At 40.5% G+C, this 24,141-nt stretch overlaps 1 protein-coding gene across 4 annotated transcripts in view; it reads left to right on the top strand.

Annotated features, from left to right (window-relative positions):
* The window catches only part of SH3RF2 (SH3 domain containing ring finger 2), a 301,045-nt gene that overhangs the window by 128,964 nt on the left and 147,940 nt on the right, over positions 1–24,141 (top strand). For 2 of the 4 annotated variants that reach the window (XM_073575262.1, XM_073575265.1), the window contains exon 3: positions 17,879–18,083. The exons of the other annotated variants lie outside the window; for them this stretch is intronic. The gene's annotated coding sequence lies outside the window, so the exon portion shown is untranslated. The remainder of the gene's footprint in view (positions 1–17,878; positions 18,084–24,141) is intronic. 4 annotated transcript variants of the gene reach the window in all.

Genomic DNA, 24,141 nt, shown 5'->3' with positions numbered 1-24,141 from the left:
CTATCCGTCGGCATCTGAATGAAAAGAGACTGTATGGTAGGAGACCCAGGAAGACCCCACTTCTTACCCCGAGACATAAAAAAGCCAGGCTGGAGTTTGCCAAAACTTACCTGAAAAAGCCTAAAACGTTTTGGAAGAATGTTCTCTGGTCAGATGAGACAAAAGTAGAGCTTTTTGGGCAAAGGCATCAACATAGAGTTTACAGGAGAAAAAAAGAGGCATTCAAAGAAAAAAACACGGTCCCTACAGTCAAACATGGCGGAGGTTCCCTGATGTTTTGGGGTTGCTTTGCTGCCTCTGGCACTGGACTGCTTGACCGTGTGTATGGCATTATGAAGTCTGAAGACTACCAACAAATTTTGCAGCATAATGTAGGGCCCAGTGTGAGAAAGCTGGGTCTCCCTCAGAGGTCATGGGTCTTCCAGCAGGACAGTGACCCAGAACACTTCAAAAATCACTAGAAAATGGTTTGAGAGAAAGCACTGGAGACTTCTAAGGTGGCCAGCAATGAGTCCAGACCTGAATCCCATAGAACACCTGTGGAGAGATCTAAAAATGGCAGTTTGGAGAAGGCACCCTTCAAATATCATGGACCTGGAGCAGTTTGCCAAAGATGAATGGTCTAAAATTCCAGCAGAGCATTGTAAGAAACTCATTGATGGTTACCGGAAGCGGTTGGTCACAGTTATTTTGGCTAAAGGTTGTGCAACCAAGTATTAGGCTGAGGGTGCCAATACTTTTGTCTGGCCCATTTTTGGAGTTTTGTGTGAAATGATCAATGTTTTGCTTTTTGCTTCATTCTCTTTTGTGTTTTTTCATTTAAGACAAATTAAATGAAAATAATAATACCAAAGAATTTGTGATTGCAATCATTTTCAGAAAGAAACTGAGTATTATCTGACAGAATTGCAGGGGTGTCAATACTTTTGACCACAACTGTACGTGCCTCCAGAATCATGAGCTGGGAATAACGTACTGGTCACTACAGCGTACTGTCACTACAGCAGCAGTTTGCAATTTTCACTCAGCAACATCAACTGCTCCCTGGTTCTGGAAAACACCCATGTAGTCAAAATCGTCACTACATCTGTAGATAAATTCACAAAGGGTTATAATTTCCAAAATGAGGTCACTTGAGGGGGATTCTGCATTTCTATCACTTAGGGGCTCTTTATATGGAATTCACAAACTAGTCTAGGAGAATCTGCACTTCAGGAGGCAAATAGCGCTCCCGAGTCACTCCGTATGGCAAAGTAGTACTGAACAGCCACATATGAGGTATTTCTTCAGTCAGCAGAAATTGTGGAATAAATTTTGGTGTCATTTTTACCCATTTCCCAGTGGGAAAATGTAAAACTTGGGGCTAACACACAATCTTGGTGGTAAAAATGTAAATTATTTTTTCTTTACTGCCCAATGGTATAAAAGTTTGTGACACACCTGTGGTGTCAATATAATCACTGCACCCCTTGATAAATTGAGAGGTTTAATTGGTAAAATAGGGTCAGTTATGGGGGGTTCTGCTGTTCTAGCACCTCAGGGGCTCTGCCAATGTAACATGGCACCCTCAAACCAGTGCAGCAAAATCTGCATTGTAATATGGTGCTACTTCCCTTCTGAGCTTTGCACTGTGCCTCGAAAGTAGTTTTCGACCACATATGGGCTATCGGTGAACTCAGGAGAAATTGTACAACACACTTTGGGGTCCATTTTCTCCTTTTGCCCTTTGTGAAAATACAAAATTTGTAGCTAAAAAAGATTTTTGCGGGAAAAATGTGATTTTTTTTTTTTTTTTTTTTTTTTTTAATTTTCACTGCTTAACTTTATAAACTTCTGTGAAGCACCTGAGGGTTCAAGGTGCTCAATAAACATCTAGATAAGATCCCAAAGGGGTCTAGCTTCCAAAATGGTTTCACTTGCCGGGGTTTCCACTGTTTAGACACATCAGAGGCTCTTCAAATGCAATATAGCGTCCACTAATTGTTCCATCAAATTTTGCATTCCAAAAGTCAAATGGCGCTCCTTCCCTTCCAAGCCCTGCCGTGCACCAAAACAGTAGTATTCCCCCACATATGAGGTATCGGCATACTTAGGAGAAATTGCTCCATACAATTTGTTGTGCAATTTCTCCTGTTACCCTAATGAAAATGCAAAATATGGAACTAAAAAAGATTTATTTGGGAAAAATGTGATTTTTTTTTTTTTTTCCGCGGCTCTATGCTATAAACTTCTGTGAAGCACCTGTGGGTTCTAGGTGCTAATTACACATCTAGATAAGTTCCCTAAGGGGTCTAGTTTCCAAAATGGTGTCACTTGTTGGGGGTTTCCACTGTTTAGGCAAATCAGGGACTCTCCAAATGCAACATGGCAACTTCTAATTATTCCAGCATATTTTACATTCAAAACGTGAAATGGCGCTCCATCCCTTCCGAGCCCTGCTGTGTGCCCAAACAGTAGATTTCCCCCACTTATGGGGTATCGGCATACTCAGAAGAAATTGAACAACATAATGTATGGTCCATTTTCGCCTGTTACCCTTGCGAAAGTAAAAAACAATTAGGTCTAAAGGAACAATTTTGTGAAAGAAAAGTAAATGTTTATTTTTCCTTCTAAATTCCTGTGGTGCTCGTGAAGGGTTAATACATTTCTTGAATGTGGTTTTGAGTACCTTGAGGGGTGCAGTTTTTAGAATAGTGTTATTTTTGGGTATTTTCTGTCATATAGGCCCCTCAAAGTCAATTCAAGTGTGAGGTGGTCTCTAAAAAAATGGTTTTGCAAATTTTGTTGTAAAAATTAGAAATTGCTGGTCAAATTTTAACCCTTATAACTTCCTAACAAAAAAACTTATTTTTCCAAAATTGTGCTGATGTAAAGTAGATATGTGGGAAATGTCATTTATTAACTTTATTATGTGCTATGACTCTGATTTAAGGGCAAAAAAATTAAAAGTTTGAAAATTGCGAAATGTTCAAAATTTTAGCCAAATTTCCATTTTTTTCACAAATAAATGCAAGTTACACTATCATTCAAAAGCTTAGGGTCACTTAGAAATTATTTTAAAGAAAAGCACAGTTTTTTCCAATGAAGCTAACATTAAATGATTCAGAAAAACATTCTACACATTGTTAATGTGGTGAATGACTATTCTAGCTGCAAACATCTGATTTGTAATGCAATATCTTCATAGGTGTATAGAGGCTCATTTCCAACAACCATCACTCCAGTGTTCTTATGGTACTTTGTGTTTGCTAACTGTGTAAGAAGGCTAATGGATGGTTAGAAAACCATTGTACAAGTATGTTAGCACAGCTGAAAACAGTTTGGCTGATTAGCGAAGCTATAAACCTGACCTTCCTTTGAGCTAGTTGAGAATCTGGAGCTTTACATTTGTTGGTTCCATTAAACTCTCAAAATGGCCAGAAAAATACAACTTTCATTTGAAACTCGACAGTCTTTTCTTGTTCTTAGAAATGAAGGCTATTCCATGCGAGAAATTGCCAAGAAACTGAAGATTTCCTACAACGGTGTGTACTACTCCCTTCAGAGGAGAGCACAAACAGGCTCTAACCAGAGTAGAACGAGAAGTGGGAGGCCCCGCTGTACAACTCCGCAACAAGACAAGTACATTAGAGTCTGCAGTTTGAGAAATCGATGCCTCACAGGTCCACAACTGGCAGCTTCATTAAATAGTACACGCAAAACGCCAGTGTCAACATCTACAGTGAAGAGGCGACTCCAGGATGTTGACATTCAGAGCAGAATGGCAGAGAAAAAGCCATATCTGAGACTGGCTAATAAAAGGAAAAGATTAATATTGGCAAAAGAATACAGACATTGGACAGAGGAAGATTGGAAAAAAGTGTTATGGACAGACGAATCCAAGTTTGAGGTGTTTGGATCACACAGAAGAACATTTGTGAGACTCAGAACAACTGAATACATGCTGGAAGAGTGCCTGACGCCATCTGTCAAGCATGTTCGAGGTAGTGTGATGGTCTGGGGTTGCTTTGGTGCTGGTAAAGTGGGAGATTTGTACAAAGTAAAAGGGATTTAGAAGAAGGAAGGCTATCACTCCATTTTGCAACGCCATGCCATACCCTGTGGACAGCGCTTGATTGGAGCCAATTTCATCCTACAACAGGACAATGACCCAAAGCACACCTCCAAATTATGCAAGAACTATTTAGGGAAGAAGCAGGCAGCTGGTTTTCTATATGTAATGGAGTGGCCAGCGCAGTCACCAGATCTCAACCCCATTGAGCTGTTGTGGGAGCAGCTTGACCGTATGGTATGCAAAAAGTGCCCATCAAGCCAAACCAACTTGTGGGAGGGGCTTCTGGAAGCATGGGGTGAAATTTCTCCAGATTACCTCAGTAAATTAACTGCTAGAATGCCAAATGTCTGCAATGCTGTAATTGCTGCAAAGGGAGCATTCTTTGACAAAAGCAAAGTTTGAAGGAGAAATTATTATTTCAAATAAAAATCTTTTTTTCGAACCTTGTCAATGTTTGGGCTAGATTTTAAATTCATTTGGCAACTCATTTGATTAATAAAAGTGTGAACACAAAATTGTCTGGGTGACCCCAAACTTTTGAACGGTAGTCTATATCAAAGAAATGTTATCACTATCATAAAGTACAGCATGTCACGAGAAAACATTCTCAGAATCGCCAGGATCCGTTGAAGTGTTTCAGAGTTATGACTTCATAAAATGACAGTGGTCAGAATTGTAAAAATTGGCCTGGTCAGTAAGGTGAAAACAGGCTTAGTCTCAAAGGGGTTTAAGTGATATCCCTGCAAAATCAAGCAACTTCTAAATAGTATTCATGAAACATCTTTTTGCTTCTTTAGTGTGTCTGTAAGTCCTTTTTCTAGCTTAGTGCTTTTGGAAAAGTTATACAAATCCATTACAGCTTTGCACCTGGTTCTCATTGTTCTCTTCACTCTATCTCCCTTCTTTCAGTGTTAGAGATAGCAGCAGGAATTGTGTTGCACATAGATCTCCATATGATACTGGAGAAAGAATGTACAGTCTTAAGGAAAGAAGAGAAAACAGGCTAAGGAAAGGAGGAACGCACATGGAGAGATACAAAAAAAAGATTTGAAACTTGGGTTGGGCTGCAAACTTTATATCAATGTGTGTGACTGTTTTTTAAATAAAGGTCACCAATATAATGGGTAAAAAAAATATTTGTATATTGCAAAAATACCCACAGACTTTTAGGACTGGAACTTTGATATACGGTAGTTAACCTCTCAGAAAATAAGAAATAAATGCACAACAATATTCCGAGTAATATACTTGCTGTACCTGAGGAGCATCAGAAGAAAAACGAAAAGTCGATGCTTGATTTTTTTATATTCTGGTAATGTATTCAGTGTAGGTGAATTTATACCAGTTCTGACTTATTTGTGTTGTCAGACTGAAAATACAATTGTCATTTCGTTGTACACATACGTAATAGCTCACCTAATGTTACGTCTCTAGCAACCTTGACAGGCAAGCAACAAAACAAATAGTTGCAATGAGCACTAGGGGTCAGTAAAGCGTCATTGCCTTGTTTCCTGATTAATTATGTAGTACCTACAAGTGTGTTTTTGGTTTGGTTTTATTTGTTTTTTTTTTCAATATTATTGGCGGCTTAAAGAGATACCTTGTGAATATAAAGATTGCTCCAGATTTCAAATCACCGAACTGTAGCATTGCCATATACATGGTCACTTACAGATTAAAGATAACCTATGATATTGAATATGCTATTCTATTTGTGGACAGCTGAATGAATTGAGTAGGCCTGTTTCACACTTCCATTTTTGACCATCAGTCAAAATCCGCCGTTTTTGCAAAAAAACGGATCCGCCATTTTTTTGGCGGATCCGTTTTTTTCCCCATTGACTTGCATTACCGGCGGATCTTGACAGATGGCCATCCGTTGGATCCGTTTTTTTGCGGATCCGTCAATTTTTTTGCGTCCGCCGAGATGCCTGGATGGACCATGTAACGTTTTTTGTACTGCAGGATCCGCATTTTTATAGAGCGCATGCCCGGAGGAATGAAGTCAGGAGGAAATTTAACCCTGAAATCATTTCTGGCGGACAGAGAAAAAAATCTCTCTCTCTCTCCTCTTCCCGGGCAGCGGTTCCTTTACAATTCTTCATTCGGCGGTTCCGTCAAAAAAACGGATTCGGTAGCATCCGTTCACATCAGTTAGGAACGGATCCGCTTTCCGCCTTTTTGGCGGCTTTTAACTGACACAAAAAACTGAAGTGTGAAACAGGCCGTAGACGTATAGTTTTTTTCTGCTATATAACATGCTGCCCACAGATAGAACTGCATGGTCAACTTGACAGGCTGCCCTTAAAAACTAAACATCATTTTAACTTTATAAATCAATAGTACCTGTGAAATTGAGTAACTCTATAATATCACAGAAATTTGCCTTTGTCGACTAATTATTCAATCTCAAAAATTCTCAGTTTAGTGGTAAAATCTGTCTTCAGTGAAGACAGATTTTTACATTACTGAGATAGGAGATGGCAGAGGCTACTGATAAGATTCTATGAACCGAAACCATAATCCAGAGAGAGGAAGTGAGCCCCAAATAGCACTAGCATAAAGCAGAAACCAATAATGATAAAGTTCAGGACAGGGAAAAATTAATCAAAATTAATAATTTTTATGGTGGAAAGCAATTAAAATTAAAAAAAATAATAATAATGGTAATTGTGCAAGCCCCTTTTGTCTTGGCTGCCAGAATGTATACTATTATAATCTTATATTGATTAACTCTTTGCTTCTTTCACTTCTATACAATTTTATCCTGGCATCCCATTCTTATTTCAATTGTGCGCGTCATTATGATGATTGCGTTTTATCTTTTCTACTTGGGTTATTACTTCTAGGGAGTTTTTTTCCGCTTTAATTCACTCACCAACATGTGTCAATTGTGTTGGACAATTACCACTATTAACTTTTTTTTCTTTTAATCATTTTTTGCAATAGGATATTTTTTATTATGATTAATTTTTCCCTTTCCATTATTGGTTTCTGATAAGATTCTATGTAGAGGAGAGGAGGGAGAAGGAACTAGAGGCAGAGCTACTCCCTAATACTCCATCTCCCATCTACATAGAGCCTTATCAGAAGTAACTGCCATCTCCTATTTCAGTAATGTAAAAATCTGTCTTCACTGAATACAGATTTTAACCGTAAATTGAAAATTTTTACAATGAATGATCAGTCATGGCAGAGAAAGAAGCAGATTTCTCTAATAAGATATATTACAAAGTTGCTTATTTTCATATTTACTATTGATTAATGCTGTACAATTTAAACTATTTAGTCTTTAAAATCACTAAAAAGCTGTATTTTTTGTATTCTGAGTAAGGGCTCATACTCGCATGCGAGAAACTTGGACGAGTCTCGCACGTCAATACCCGGCAGTGCCACCGGCACTCGGACCGGAGCTTTCAGCTGCATAGAAATAAATACATGCAGCCTCACACTCCGATCTGAGTGCCGGTGGCAATGGCGGGTATTGAGGTGAAAGACACGTCGGAGTTTCTCGCATGTGAGTATAAAGCCCTAACTCTGATATATCCATGTAGTGTAATCATTATTTTAGATTTACATCCTTCTGACCTCACATAAAAGGAAAATGGAGTTTACATTTAAAACTTGGATGGAGAAAAGCACACTGTGTTGAATTGCACTGTGCATAAACATCACATGAGTTTATAATAAATCTTATTACTTGTCATTGTTTGCCGTTTAAATTACATGCTGTCAGCGTGATAAAAGCTAACTAAAGAGAATCATAACATGGGAAAAATCAATAAATCATCTGTCATCAAAACTTTCTGCTTCCTTTATCTCATTTAAAATTACACATAATGAAGATCAGAAATAAAGACAGAGATATACCATTCTTCAATGCCATGAGTAGGAAATGTCCCAGGGTTATCTATTATACACAGTTTAACACTTATCACTAGAATTGTCCTTTCCTTTTTAATAGAAATACAGTCACGGCTAAAAGTGTTGACACCCTTAAAGAAGTGTGTCTGCAGTCCGTTACTTTATTAGTGGGTGTCTGGGACCGTAATTGATTTTAAAACCGAAGACAATGCCCCCCAACAAGTTTTGACGTGGACTGTGATGATAAAGGCTAAAGGGCTATTTCCACTGCTCCTGAAAATGGTGAGGGCAGGCACAGGGCTTTAGAGCAGACAGCAGGAATAATTTTTGCCCCATTAGATGTGAAAAAGCCACAGCTTCTTCAGTTTGTACCGCTTATGTAAAAACAGCAAGTGTTGCATCTGCTCTGCAAAATAAGAACAACTCCTCAAACTAAGTATCCTGAAAAGTTTGATACTGCAGAGTGTTGTTAAATAAGCCATTTGTTGCCCTCCATTTTCCCCTAGATAGGTTTAACCCCTTAATGACGATCCAATTTTGACCTTAATGACCAAGCCAAATGTTACAATTCTAACCAGTGTCACCTTATGTGGTTATAACTCTGGAGCGCCTCTACGGATCTCACTGATTCTGAGATAGATTTTTCATTACATATCGTACTTCATGATAGTGGTAAAATTTCTTCTATATGTGTTGCATTTATTTGTGGAAAAAAATGGAAATTTGGTGAAAATTTAGAAAATTTCACAATTTTCAAACTTTTACTTCTCATGACCTTAAATGAGGGAGATGTGACACACAAAATAGTTAATAAATAACTTTTCCCACATGTCTACATCAGCACAATTTTGGAGACTTTTATTTTTTTCTTGTTAGGAAGTTAGAAAGGTAAAAAGTTGACCAGCAATTTCTCATTTGTCCAACAAAATTAACAAAACTATTTTTTGGTGGACCACATCACATTTGAAGTGACTTTGAGAGGTCTGTATGTCAGAAAGTACCCAAAAGTGACACCATTCTGAAAACTGCACCACTCAAGGTGCTCAAAACCACATTCAAGAAGTTTGTTAATCCTTCAAATGCTTCACAGTAACAGAAGCAATGTGCAAGGAAAAAAATGAACATTTAATTTTTTTCACAAAAAATTTACATTAGAACCCAAACTTTTTTTATTTTCACAAGGGTAACAGGAGAAAATGGACCCCGAAATTTGTTGTGCAATTTCTCCTGATTACGCTGATGCCTTATTTGTGGGGGAAATCTACTGTCTGGGTAAACGTCAGGGCTCAGAATAATTAGCAGATGCCATGTCACATTTGGAGAGCCCCTGATGTGCCTAAAAAGTGTAAACCCCCCCACAAGAGACCCCATTTTGGAAACCACACCCCTCAAAGATTTTATCCAGTGATAGAGTGAGTATCTCGAACCCACACATATGACATAGAATTTGATAACATTAGGTCGTCATATTGAATATGTTGTCATTAGTGTTGAGCGCAAGTGCTCACTACTCCAGTTTGCATCGGGTGTTCGAGTATGCACTGAATATCGCAAGAACTCGAGTGATATGCTCAAGTACCTCCCCCACTTGTTTTGTGGCTGTTAGATACCAAAAAAAAATATGCGGGGGATTTGCGACATTCCATGCATACCCGAGCACCTGATGCACGCTTGAGTTTTGAGCACTTGCACACAACACTAGCCATCATTTTTTTTTACTTTTGAAAAACCCATAATTCTAACCCCAACCCTAACACACTACTATCCCAAACCCCATCTCTATCCCCAACTCTAAAGCCAACCCTAAGCCCAACTCTAAAGAATGGAAAAAATGAAAAAAAATTGTTATAATTTTTATTTAGCTTAGGCTAGGTTCACATTTGCGGTTGAGTCCGCAGTGTATCGTCCGCAACTGCAAATGCATGCAAAAATGCATGCAAATGCATGCATGCTGTTGCGGACGATAGACAAGTGCCATTTTCCCGGCGAATTTTTGAATTTACACAAGCCACGCACGTCATGACGCTGCAAAAAATGCAACAAGATGCGTTCGGTGCACCCCGTCGCATACCGTGAAAATACTCAACCGTACACAAACGCACCCTATCGCATACAAACACATGTCCCTGCGTACCCCATGTTAAAGATAGGTACACAGGATGCATGCGGATGTAGGCGCATCAAACGCAGCGGACTTAACCGCAAATGTGAAGCCGGCCTAAGGGGGTGACAAAGGGAGGTTTGATTTACATTTTTTTTATTTTGATCACTGTGATAGGGTCTATCTCATTGATCAATAGGAACCAATAGGAAAAATTTCCTATTGTTGCCAGGTACCATCCAGCAGATCACAGCAGGCTCATTTTTTTGCCAAGGAAGATAACGCCGAGGCAGGGGACTGATCAGAAGGTACCAGGGTGTCTTGGGGGATCACTTCTCCCTCTCTGACATGTATATCATATCAGAGGAGAGAGAAATGATTGAAACAGCCGGCACCCTTTTTTTTGTGATCACCGTTTTTCACCGTTTTTTTGATCGGACACCAGAAAATCTAGCCCTGATCATGTTCTCCGGGGTCTCGGCTACTCCCGGTAGCTGAGACCCCAGAGATTTTCTGACTCTGTGGGGGGGCATTCACACTTATTCCCGATTGCCGTTTTAAACTGGCAATTAGGGGATAAGTACCCTTAGCAGCCGCCGTTTTAATGCGTATCGGCGGTCTCTAATGGGTTAAGTAACTTGGATATTAATAAGCTTGTGTTTGTGTTAAAGAGTTCCAAAAAGGCTCAATCGAGTCCTTGGAGACCTTACGACTTTTCCAGTTGATTACTTTGCAAAATTAAGATTCAAATCTAATTTTTGTGGAAAATTCTGCTTGCAAAATTATTAATTAAATTTAAAAAAAGTCAAATTTGCCCATCTCTAGAGACCACCTTTTTGCCTTTAAAATAGCATTAATTCTTCTAGGTACACTTACATACATACAGTTTTTGAATTAACAGATCTTCTGTGGATGTAGTCTTGCAGAAATCCTTCGGTCTCTTCATATAATCCCAGACCGGCTCAATGATGCTGAGATCAGGGGTCTGTGTGGGCCTTATAATCACTTCCAGGACTCCTTGTTCTTCTTTACGCTGCAGATCGTATTTAATGGCATTGGAATATATTTGGCGCAAGCTAGTCAGAAACCTTCCTAATGGATAAATATTTTCCTACATTTCTTAGCACTGAGGACACCATTGACCCTGAAATCTATAACTTCAGTTGCTGAAATTCAGCCCCAAACTTGCAAGAAATCTCTACCATGCTTCACTTCAGTGTTATCTACAAACTTGTGGGTTTATTTGTCAATACAAGTGGGCAAAGATTGGGTCTAAAGTAAATTTTTTGTAAAAAAAATTAAATGTTCATTTTTTCCTTCCACATTGTACTGCAAGTCGTAGGGCAGCGTGTGAATGCAGTCATAACCCACACTGATCAGTATTAGAAATCCTGATTACCGTTGTGGTGTAGTAACCAGAGTCCGCTAGGGGGCGCTGTGTGGATGTCCCAGGAGAAAGGATGAATGTCAGAATACAGAATGGCCGTTATGTATCCCAAAGTGGGTGGCTTTGGGATGGAGACTTATGTGTTGTTCAGCAATGATATTGCTGAGGTGTTGCTTCAATGTATATGGAAGAAGTCTCCAGGTAACTAGAGAGATGGGCGGGCCTGGTTACCTACAAACCCACCCAGGGGTGTGTTTAAGAGTGTCATAATAAAGTATATGTGTGGCTGTGTGTAATAGGACCTTTAGTGAGGTCATAGCCATGTGATCACCTGTGGGTGTGGTTATGGACCATATAAGGTACCTGAGGTCCGGTCACATGAGAGAGAGAGCGCATGGATCTGACTGGGCCATGTGGAAGGTCCCAGTAGGCCTAAGTGGAGGAAGGTGTGCTACCTTCCTGAAGACCACGTGCTGAGGCTGCTGACCCGGTGAGGTCTGTGGCTATTGGCTGTATGTGAGGACGGATAAGCCTCCTGTGTTTGCTGAGGCTCCAGGACTGAGCCTGAAATAATGGACACTTATGCTTGCTTTCACCTGACCTAAAGGCTATTCCTTGTGTTATGTGCTGCTTTATGGGTTATGAAGCAATAAATCCTGTGATCTTTTAAAAGGAACGTGCATCCTGGTTGTCTCCGTCGCACCTAAGCGAGTTGAATTCCTACACCGTAATATAAGCGCTTTTTGCATAGGCTTCCATTATTTAACTCTTGATACATTCCTCTTAATCAGAAAGAACATTAATCTACAAATTCAGTCTTAACTGCTACAGTTTTAAAGAGGTCATTTTACTTTCCACAACAATATTTAAAAGGCAGGGCTTATGATAAAATAATAAAACAAGAAGTCACACTGGCTGTCACTCCCATAGAAAGGCTATAGGAAAGAACGTCATTGCTTCCTGTCCCAGGAGTGACCACTGGAGCAACCGGCACGAGAGGGAACTATAGCTAGTGAATACACTCTATTTTTATTATCTTATGACATGCCCTGCTTTTTTAACACTTAGGCCGGCGTCACACTAGCGAATAAATTTGACAAATGCAATGTGATAAAAAAATCGCATTGCATTCGTCCCAATGTTATTCTACGGTGTAGCTCCCATCATCCGATTTTTTGTCGGATCTTTTCCTCGGACCGAGACAATCGCAGCATGCTGCGATTGTCACCGATTTTCGGATCGGACTCGCCAATGCAAGTCTATGGGTGCGATAAAAAATCTGATTACAAACGGACCACATGTGTGACTTGCGATAAAATCGCAACACTTCTCCAGGTCACAGGAAATAGCATCAGGCATTGGCAGGAAGCTTTGGCATGCAAATTTCACTTGCACCATAAAAAAACCCAGGAAGAACGTCTCCACGGATTACTCCATTATGTCCACGCAAGTGAATGTAGAAATGCTGATAGTTGTGGTCCAGGAGAGGCCAGAACTATGGGACCAGAGAGATCCCCACTATACTGTCCGAGCACGCAAGGAGGCAGCGTGGAGAAGAATCTGTTCCCAGATGTTCAGTGGTTATGCGGCCAGACCTCGGGATGAGCAGGAGCAAATTAGTAAGTTAAATATTCCCCCAAAAATTAAATTGCACTGTAAAAATGTGGACACATAATTAAAAAGGCAAATGTAATATGCTCAATGTAAGTTACAATATGTGGCCTCCTTGGCCAAATATCTTTCAGAAATTCCTATGCAATTAATGTCTGCATATTATCCCAATCTAAATTACACATCCCTGACTGGTGGCCCCCATTAATATTTTCGGACAAATATTGCAATCCTTAGCTAATTGTTCTTCCACCAAATGCAGTGCTCTCCTTGTTTCTTGGTCCGTATCTTAGCCAGTATATATCTTTTTTTTTTTTTTTAATTAAAAAAATGATGTTCGCATCCATACATCATTACCACATGTTTTTCTACATTTTGGTTTAAAGTAGGTTGGTTAGAAGGTCCTTTCTAGTAGGCCTGAACCCATTACTCATTTTTGGAGTATTGGTGTAGAGCCATCAGAAATCAAATTCATATAAGTTTAAATATGGTTGCCTAAGCATATTTAAATCGTTGATAATATAGCCATATGTGTGGTCTTAAATCCTGTGTTTTGTTTTACATTGTAGTGACTGATGTGATGAGGCGTTGGCGCAGCTGTAGGGACACATATAGGAGGGGGAGACAGCTGAGGGCCCATAGTGGAGCGGCCGGAACCACCAAGAGGAAATACCTTTACTTCGACCGTCTACATTTCCTTGCTACTGTGATGGATCTGAGACCGTAAGTGCAGGGTTAAATTTTTGAATTTTTATTTTTTCAATGCAAAATATTAATGTTTTTGTTTTTTTTAACATTGTAGCACCGAGTCAGACCTTACAGAGAGGGAGATGGGTTCCGACTCTGAGGTGGTGATAGAGCCAGTGTCTGATGTTGCTGCAGGGTCATGCCCATCTGCAGAACTTCCCAGAGCCACACCAGAATCTGGTAGCCAGGCAGCACAACATGAGGCCAGGGCAACAGTAGCAGCCCCACCATGCCACTGGATACCTCTCCACAGCCTTCTGCCCTACCACGACGAGGCCAGCGCAGGAGAGAAGGAGTAGCTTCGGGAACAAGGAGGCTGGTTGACCGAGGTGTCTTGGACTACTTGTCCACAGCTGCTCATGATGATGGGGAGGAGGCTTATGGGCGCAGTCTGGCACAGTACTTGAGGACAATTCCCCGTGAGTACAGGCTGCGTACCAGAGGGGCTCTACAGATAGTTCTGGATGCCAGCACACCACCCAATAATCCCCGCACTGTGTTTCAATTTTTGGAAAGGTGGCAGCTGTCAGAGGAAAATCAAATAGATAGGCTGATTGGACTTGAAGTGGCAAGTCAGCCATCCTTGGAACGTCTTCCTCCTCCGCCATGGGTGCCAACACCTCCATCACGGGTGCCTCCGCCTCAGCCTGCACACATACAGAATGTGGCTCCACAGGTCCAATATATGGGCCAGGGGACACATGCACAATATGGCCACTTTAACTTACCTAATGTTGGAGGGTGGCCCCAACATGGGTATGTTAGACATGGCCATATTGGGGGATATGGGCAATTTGGGCAGCCCTACCATCAGGACTACCCCCAGTAATTTCCTAATTACCTATACCCAAACCCCCTAATTGATCCTGCCAGGATGCAACAGATGCCAGAGCCAACTGGCAGTGCACAGGGGGACAGTGATTTGGCCCAGCAACCAAGGCCAAATGTCCAAGCAGGACCCCCACCTTCACCACCCCTAACCTACCATGACTTGTAGGTTTGCCTTTGGTACTCATTGTTTTTTTTTTTGTTTTTTTTATACAATATGTATATTATTTGCTCAAATTTTGACATCATATTGTGCTGCTAACATTATGCCATATGTTACTTATATGGATATTTTCTTTTGGCATTACCAAAAAAAAAACAAGTAATAAACTTGTTAATTCACAATGTGTGCTTGTTCATGTTCGGATATGTTCTGTAATGTGTTAGATACATCTAAAACACTAAACTGGTCACAAAAACACACAAAAGGGCAAGCAAAAGATCTTTATGACAACACAACCAAAACACTACATAGATAAGGCATCATCTTGCCAGGGAGTAGCACCCTGAGATGTATGAAAATAAGTAGTGAACACATCGCGTACTTTGAGTCCCGAGATTGGACGACGGGGTGGGATTACATGTGTCCTAGGCCTAGACACATTGCCAGACTCAACTTCAGCATCATCATGTGAGGGGCAATCATGAATTCGTGTGAAGTTATGTAGGACCACACAGGCTTTAATAACTTCATTTACATTAGCTTCACTCAGCTGAATGGCGGACTTTAGGACCCTCCATTTGGCCGAAAGAATACCAAAGGCGCACTCCACCAGTCGCCGAGCATGTGATAGGCGCAAGTTAAATATTCAACGCCGGTGGTCAAGGTTTCCTCTTGGATATGGCCTCATGACATGTCGGCTCAATTGAAACGCCTCATCTGCTACAAGAACATAAGGCACCGGTTCAAGATTTGAGTCTGGAAGCTGACGTGGTGGTGGTAGGTCCAGCTGATTATTACGCAGCCGCCGACCCATAATGGATGAATTGAAGACTCTGGAGTTTCCAGTTCTTCCATAAGCCCCAATATCTACAATTATATACCTGTAGTGAGTGTCGACCAGGGCCAACAATACTACAGAAAAATATTGTTTATAATTATAGAATTGGGACCCTGAGTTCGGCGGCTTACGCACACGGATGTTCCTCCCATCGAGGGCTCCAATACATTGTGGAAACTGGCACATGGCCTCAAATCCACGGGAGATACGCAACCAGTCTGCCATTTTGGGCTCCAGCATGACCACATGATGGAGTCTGGACCAGATTTTTTAGCATGTAGACAGGACAATGCCAGAGATTGTTGATTTCCTGATTAAAAATTCTAAATGCAGACCAGCATATGAAAGGCCAGTTGAAAGGAAGCTAAAAAAAAACAAAACATGAGTACACAGCCCAACAAGCAAAAGATAAAGCTTTAATCAAAGTTATAGTGTATCAATTCTAAAGTATGCATGGTCAACATTAAATTACATGCCATGGCTTGGTTCAGTAATACACAAGCATATAATGTATCTTGGGAAATGTGCATGTAAATATATAATATTACATGCCAAAAATCTATAAGGCCTCTTTCACACTTCAGTTTTTTACAATCAGTCACAATCCGCCATGTTTTGAAAAAAACGGATCCTCAATATCTCTCTCTCTCTCTCTCTCTCTCCTCGTCCCCGGCCAGAGTTTCCTTTCAATTTCCTCATTTTCAGGATCCGTCTCAAAACGGATCCTGTGCCATCCGTTCACATCAGTTCAGAACGGATCCGCTTCTCTGCCTTTTTGGCGGATTTGAACTGATGCAAAAAAACTGAAGTGTGAAAGAGGCCTAAGATTCAAGGTATGGAAATGAAATATGCTGCTTCACACATCATCAGCATATTGCTTTAAGACATACCGTAAGGTGAGGAGAAGCCGCTCCTCTGCAGAAATAGCTTTGCGTATCCTCGTGTCCTGAAACGTGATCCCAGGGCGCACAATCTCCAGCAAAAGATCAAATGTGGCAAGGCTCATCCGACAATATTGAAAGAACTTCTCTGGATGGCTACGCAGAGATGTATCGAGATTGTGGAAATGGCCTTTAGATATCCTGCGCACCAAAAGCGGATGGACCCACATTCGACTACGCCTCCTCGGATCGACAATCACAGGGTATTGCTCCCCAAAACGTCAGGATATAACCCAATAGAAAAGAACATGCTCAGTGGTGTTAAAAGTCAGCCTGTCTGTCATGTTTAGCACAAAGCAGAGATAGCCAAATCCAAGCACTGACTCTATGGCAAAGGTAGCAGGCTCACACCTGTTGGTGAGCCCATAAATATAGGGCGGGATGATGATTTAAATTAGTTTCAGGCCTAAAAACCGTTATTTGTCCATTTTGCACGCCTCCGAGAAAATATCGCCAGATGGATGTCAAACGGATGCTTAGATGCGAATAAAATCGGATCATCGCAGGAAATTCGGATGACAGACGGATCCCTGGTCAAGAAACCTTTGTGCGATTTCGGTCTGTAAAAATCAGACCGATTTTTTTTTTTTTTTTTTTTTTTTTATCGTGTGTGACTCCGGCCTTATTGCTTGTGTAGACAATCCTATCATTGGATTATAGGGCTGTGTACATGTCTGATTTTTTTCCTCAGACAGAAAGTATCCAAGGAAAGAAAATCGCTACATACCCAAGTTTGATCCAATATTCGGATCAAACTCAGCCATTCAAGGCAGTGAGTGCGCGGAAAACATCAGACACTACTCTATTCAGATGACATCTGAGTGCAGCCGATTTCCATGGCCTGACACAATAGAGAAGATGGAGACTTTTTTTCTCCATCTTCTCCTCATCCAAGAGAATCGGAGCACACTATGATCATACTCTGATCCAAGGCGATCAGTGTGTGACTACCACAATTGATTGAATTTTCTCAGATGACAAAAAAAAAATGCTCGTCTCCGCTTAGGCTTATGGGGAAAGTCAGACAAAAGTCGGATAAAAGTTTTAGTCTTTGCAACCTGAGTAAACGTTCCCTTTGAGACAATTTTGCCAAAAATCTGTCACTTCCAATTTTGTCCATTGGCTGCATGCTCTCCCCTGCACAGATAGAGCTTCTGGGTTTTGTAGTGCTTATGAAAATACTGTAGTAGGTTTACATAGTGTACTATTAATATCACATAATTCTTAATTGAGCTATGAATTGTGATGTGATTTTTGGACTCTAGAGCAGTACATTGCTAGGACATGTTTTATTGTGAACGGAACACAAAGAATCTAAGAAATCCTCGTCTCTATGCCTCTTAGGTGACTGTGCCGATACCAATAGGAACTAATAGAAAGTTTCTCAACTTCCTCTGGGAGTCACGCCAATTATGAAGACAAGCAATGCAAGAGTTAAAAGGGCTGTGTGCATGTTAATAGTTTCAAAGTAAGCTGAAGTTTCATTGCAGACACAGCTTCAGAACAAAACTGGTTTATCCTGTGAGATCTTCCGCGTTGAAAAAGAAAGGTCAGTAACTGCAAAGACTCTAGTTTTACATTTACTTGAGAATTTCTTACTACACATGAATGTTACAAATCGGCATTTGTTATATCAATCTGTGTACATGATAAGGAGTAGGATGTAAGGACAAAAGGAGATTGATTCTATTGTTAAAGGCAATTCTGGCATTGGACTCAGATGCCACAGTATGAGACAAGGTAATATTAATTGGAAATACTCATGCCCTCGCTTGATCATGGGATTTTGGCAAATAAGAAAAATATTATTGGGGAGCAGTGGACAAAGGAAACAAAGGCACAGTGAATCATAGCAATTAGGATTGCAAACATTTAGATATATTCTAAATTAACAAGGGACTTAAGTAGTCAAACATTTACCCAGAGAAGCAATATATTCATATGTGTCAACCTTCTGTCCAGGCACTACCGACAAGAAGACATCTCAAATATTCTACTTGTTAGCAAAGAAGTATAGTCCTACAAAAACAATGGAGTGATATGCCCTTGGCAGTAAAGTGAGATGAGAAACAGTAGCATCAATGATGTATAAAGAATTATTGATTGAAAAACTCACATAAAATTAAAGGGTGTGTACCCTGAAGACAATACAAGATGGGTATAAAAGGGGAAAAGCCTGGCAACACATGCCGTCACACAAACCTCATTGCAAAAATGTAAAGCAGCACAGAGTACAATACAAATAACACATGTATCTCAAAGTAACAAGCACATGTAACAAACAGGGATGCAGAGATTACATGTGGGAAGATGGTGTATGCTAGAGCAGAAATGAATCTGCATATTCCTAAGCATAAAGTGCCGCTCATAGTGCAGTGATGTATTAATGCTTACCCATGTGAGAGAGTACAGGTGACAGACTGTGTTTGCCGAAGCCCCGACGCGCGTTTCGTGTGATGGGCTTCCTCGGGGTTAGCAACGGAGACATACATGGGAAAGAAGAAGTGAAGGGCACAAAAATGAAAAGCATTATTGGGTCTTTAAGGATGACTAACTTGTTACTCCTATAAAAAAACTATTGTAAAACTGCTTTTCAAGCTATATTTTCGTAAAAAGCTTAATATTTCATACCTTAGATTTGTTCCATAGATCCCATTGATATCCTTGTGAAGCCCATGAATCTTCTCTCAGAATATATATATATATATTTTTTTTTAAATAGTGTTGAATTTCAATTGATTCTTTTGGAGATTTTTTGGCAAAAGTGGTGTGATATGAAAATAGGTGATATCTGTATTCATCTATAGACCCCCATCAGATCAACTGACCCTAGTTAAGAATCCGATCAGCCAGTAGTCCCAGCTGGATTTTTCAAGATGGTGCAAAACTACTACTTCTTGCATGTACCAAGGGCCTTGATCACCAATATGACTATTATTGATTGCCAATTTTTGTATTTAGTTCTATCATTTCCACCACTATTGTTAGTTCATGGCTTTTTCTATGTGTCTGTCATAGTCAAGTCCCAATAATTAACAAATGGAGTCATGGATAGTTACCAGTTATTATTTTGGTACACTGCATACCAGGCTTCTGGATTTACATTTAATTAATGTGGGAAAAATGGGATGAATGATGTATGTAGTATGGCTTAGGCTAGCTATGTTAATGTTATATATTTAGAGGAAGGCTGTCACTTTTTGTATAACAGTGATCATAAAAAAAATGAACCGAAAGTTGGAATGCATGCAATCTGTAGGATCATGTTCACACTGGCCATTTAACAGATAAATCCTAAACCCACCCCTTTTTAGGTCCCAAATCCAGTATTAAAACCTTGCAATGTGTCAAAAATTCCTTCAGTGTCAAAAAGGGCCAAGCAGGACCGGGACCCAGCTATAGACACCCAGCAATGGGAAGTTATATAAGCACAATGCCCAGTGTGGTCTCCCTTTCTTTAAGTGAAAAAATATGTCTTAGGCTACTTTCAGACATCCGTTTTTTTAAATCCGGCATGATGCGGCGAAATTTGTGAAAACCGGATCCGGAATTGGATCCGTTTTTTTCACATAGAATGTAATGATCGCCGCATCATGCCGGATGGACATGCGGCGCCTCCGGGTTTTGCCGGATACGGCAAACATGCGCCGTCCGGCGTCTGCAAAAAACGTTTTTTTGCAGCGCCGGACCAGCTTTTTCAACTGCGCATGCCCGGGCACTGTGAGTTTTAACCCCACAAGTGCCCGGCGCGCATCTCTCTCTCTCTCCCCCTCCCCTTCTCTCTCTCCCTCTCTCTCTCTCCATACGCTCCATACCTTTCTTTGGCTGGCTCTGTAGTCCCCCTCTGTCTCTCTGGCTGCTCTCTCGTCCCCCGCTGTCTCTCTGGCTGCTCTCTCGTCCCCCGCTCTCTCTTCGGCTGCTCTCTCGTCCCCCGCTGTCTCTCTGGCTGCTCTCTCGTCCCCCGCTCTCTCTTCGGCTGCTCTCTCGTCCCCCGCTGTCTCTCTGGCTGCTCTCTCGACCCCGCTGTCTCTTTGGCTGCTCTCTCGTCCCCCGCTGTCTCTCTGGCCACTCTCTCGCCTCCCGATCTCTCTCCGGCTGGCTCTCTCGACCCCCGGTGCTGCGGCTCCTTTAAATGTCCTCCAAGCCGCATCAGGGGCCGCATGTACATCCGGTGTCATCGCTGCAGGCCGGATCTGGCGGCCCGGCTACTCGCCGCAGGCCGCCAGACCCCTGACACCGGATGTGTGAAAGAGGCCTTAAAAGGTCACCATTGCTGGGTGTCAATAGTTGGGCCCCGGTCCGACCCGTATTCACATTGAGGTCGTTTTTGACACTTGATAAGGTTTTAATGCTAGAGGTACGGACCATCCCAACTGGTTACCCCTTGGCACTGGTTGGATGGCTTTTACACTTTTTTTATCAAAAATGGTGTTTACTAAGAATTCAATGTTATTTATGTGCACTATTCCTTTTTACTTACTTATTGCTGGGTAAATTTTCATTTTGTTTCTATTTTATTTTTATTTTTTCTCAAGTGAATTTTTATTGAAGTTTTTATAATACAATACAAAAATAATATAATTAATACTAATAGAAGGGAGGGAAGAAGGTGGGGTAAGGAAGGAGGAGAGGATTAGGAAGGGGAAGAACAGGGAACTACAAGGAAAATGGGGAATCTAACTACTAAGGTAAATTTGCACTCTATAAACAGTGCAATTTCAAGCAGAAAATCAAGTACTGCAGGTATCATTAGGGATCATATGTCTATCCGGTATATTGAACTTAGAAGAAGTCCATTAATAGTTGAGGTTGTCGAGGATGATGAAACTTGGCATGTCTTGTCCTGTACTTTATGTAATTAGGATTAGGTTGAGTTGGTGAAAAACATTTTATATTTACGGTACAATCCCGGTATTGTAGTGATGCTCCAGTCCTAATGCTAAGTCCCAGGAAAACAGAGGCCTGCCGGGAAACGTTTTGAAGCAGTTGTAGGGATTGAGAAATGCTGTATCACCAGTAAATATAATTCTGCATTTGTATCTCCATCCAGAATAGTATTTTATTTGTTCTACTTTTGGCGATTTCCAATATTTAATTTACGTAGCTGTTATCATTCTTTTGTAGAAAACAAACGCTCTCTCCGTGCCTTACGGTCTACACTAAAATAGGCGTGTAAAGGTTATTTTTTTTCTAAGGTGGTTGGGTATATTAGATTTTTTTTTTCTCATCAGATCCTTCTTATTTATGTATGTTTTTTATTTTTAATGGAATCACCAACAGTCTAGCGTGTTTGTGGCCACAACTCCAATTTCTTCTTTCTGTCACTAATAGTGAGAAAAATAGGCACTACTAGATTGGATTTTAATAATTTGTTCCACAGTCATATATGTCTCGCAGTTATTTATCTGCTTTGCCTCATATTGGTTGCAGATAACACTGACATGAAGGATGATTTATATACTGATCTATCTGCAGTTTGCTTTCAGAGGACCAGTGCTATCAGCCTTATAAGTCTTAAAACGACTGACATGAAATTAGTTTTATTTTACTTTTTTATTATGCATTTTAAAGCTCTGTCCACATATCATTTCATGTATTTGTTCAGCACACGAACCAATTAAGATTCCAGTGAATATCTAAAAAATGTCCATAAGACCCCATGCACCCACAAAATGCTAAAAAAAATATATTTTTGCAATATATTGGGCACCTTTCCTATACTGATTGACACTGTAAAAAAAATAATACAACATAATCTACTTTTTTTATTTAATTGATAGTCAATAGACAAAAGATGACACTGTGTACAGAAACATATGTTGCAGCTAGTGATGAGCGAGTATACTCGTTGCTCGGGTTTTTCCAAGCATGCTCGGGTGTCCTCCGAGTATTTTGGCGTGCTCGGAGATTTAGTTTTCGTCGTCTCAGCTGCATGATTTGCGGCTGCTATACAGCTTGAATACATGTGAGGAATGCCTGTTTGTTAGGAAATTCCCACATGTATTCAGCCTATCTACAAGTCGCAAATCATGCAGCTGAGACGACGAAAACTAAATCTCCGAGCACGCCAAAATACTCGGAGGACACCCGAGCATGCTCGGGAAAACGAGCAACCAGTATACTCGCTCATCACTAGTTGCAGCCCTCCATCGATTTATCACTTCAACTAATAGGCAAGAACAATATACAAACAGTGCGTAAGCAATACCTACAGTATAAGAAAAGCAACCTGTCCTGATTGGAACATGTATAAATGAAGCTTTGAACTATGTTGCCTGCGTTTGCTTGTTGTGTGTTATTTTAGTTATGTGTGGGCATGTGGTACATGTAAACAATCATATTAGGTGTGGCATGTAATTAATTGCATGCAATGTCTAACCAGTTTCTGTATGAGTCTATCTAGCAGCAGTTAAGAAAGGTAAAACGTCTGGTTCCGAAATGCAATGATTCACCGGATTGCCTTCAATTTTTTTTACATGACCCATTTTTATATATGGCTTGTACGTGTGCTTTGTTTTGTTGTTTTTTTTTTGCTGATTTCCACTGTAAATTAATGGAGAGCAAGTGTTAATCAGCGCAATTAAATATTTTAAATAAAAATAGTGAAACGAACTAGATTGGAGTAGAACGCTATTATGTGAGTCAAGAGATTTATGAAATATAGGATATTTACATACAGTCATTGCCAAAAGTGTTGGCACACTTGAAATTTTCCCAGGAAATGAAGTATTTCTCCCAGAAAATTATTGGAATTAGATGTTTTGTTATACGCACTCTTATGTCCTTTGTGTGTATGGGAACAACACAAAAAAACGGAGAAAAAAAAGGCAAATTGGACATAATTTCACACAAAACCCCTAAAAATGGGCCAGACAAAATTGCTGGTACCCGCAACTTAATGCTTGGTTGTACACCTTTTGGCATAAATAACTGCAATCAATTGCTTCCCATAACTATCAACAAACATCTTTCAACTCTCAGCTGGAATTTTGGACCACTCTTCTTTAGCAAACTGCTTCAGATCTCTCTTATTTGAAGGGTGCCTTCAAGCCAACAGCAATTTTAGGATCTCCCCACAGGTGTTTAATGGGAATTAGATCCTGACTAATTGCTGGCCACTTCAGAAAATCTCCAGCATTTGGTTTACATCCATTTCTTGAAGTTTCTTTGGGGTCATTGTACTGCTGGAAGACCCATGACCTAGGACACAAACCCAGTTTTCTGACACTGGGCAGTGCCTTGAAATACGAAATCCTTTGCTAATCTTCAGATCTCATGATGCCTTGCACACAGTCAAGGCACCCAGTGTCAGAGGCAGCCAAACAAGCCCAAAGCATCTTTGACCCTTCACCATACTTGACTGTAGGTACTGTGTTCTTTTCTTTGTAAGCCTCAATCCATTTATGGTAAACAGTAGAATTATGTGACTAACCAGACAGCTCTATCTTAGTCTCATCTGTCCACAAGATGCTTTCCCAGAAGGATTTAGCTTACTCACGTACATTTTAGCAAACTGCAGTCTAGCTTTTTATGTCTCTGTGTTAGCAATAGAGTCCTTCTGGGTCTCCTACTGTAGCAGTTCATTTCATTCAAAAAGAATCATGTGT

This window comes from Dendrobates tinctorius, unplaced genomic scaffold (genome assembly GCF_039654945.1).
Source record: "Dendrobates tinctorius isolate UK_male_01 unplaced genomic scaffold, ASM3965494v1 ptg000043l, whole genome shotgun sequence".
In the NCBI taxonomy this organism is placed as follows: domain Eukaryota; kingdom Metazoa; phylum Chordata; class Amphibia; order Anura; family Dendrobatidae; genus Dendrobates; species Dendrobates tinctorius.
Note: the sequence above shows the minus strand (reverse complement) of the source record. Positions and strands in the feature narration are given on the sequence as shown.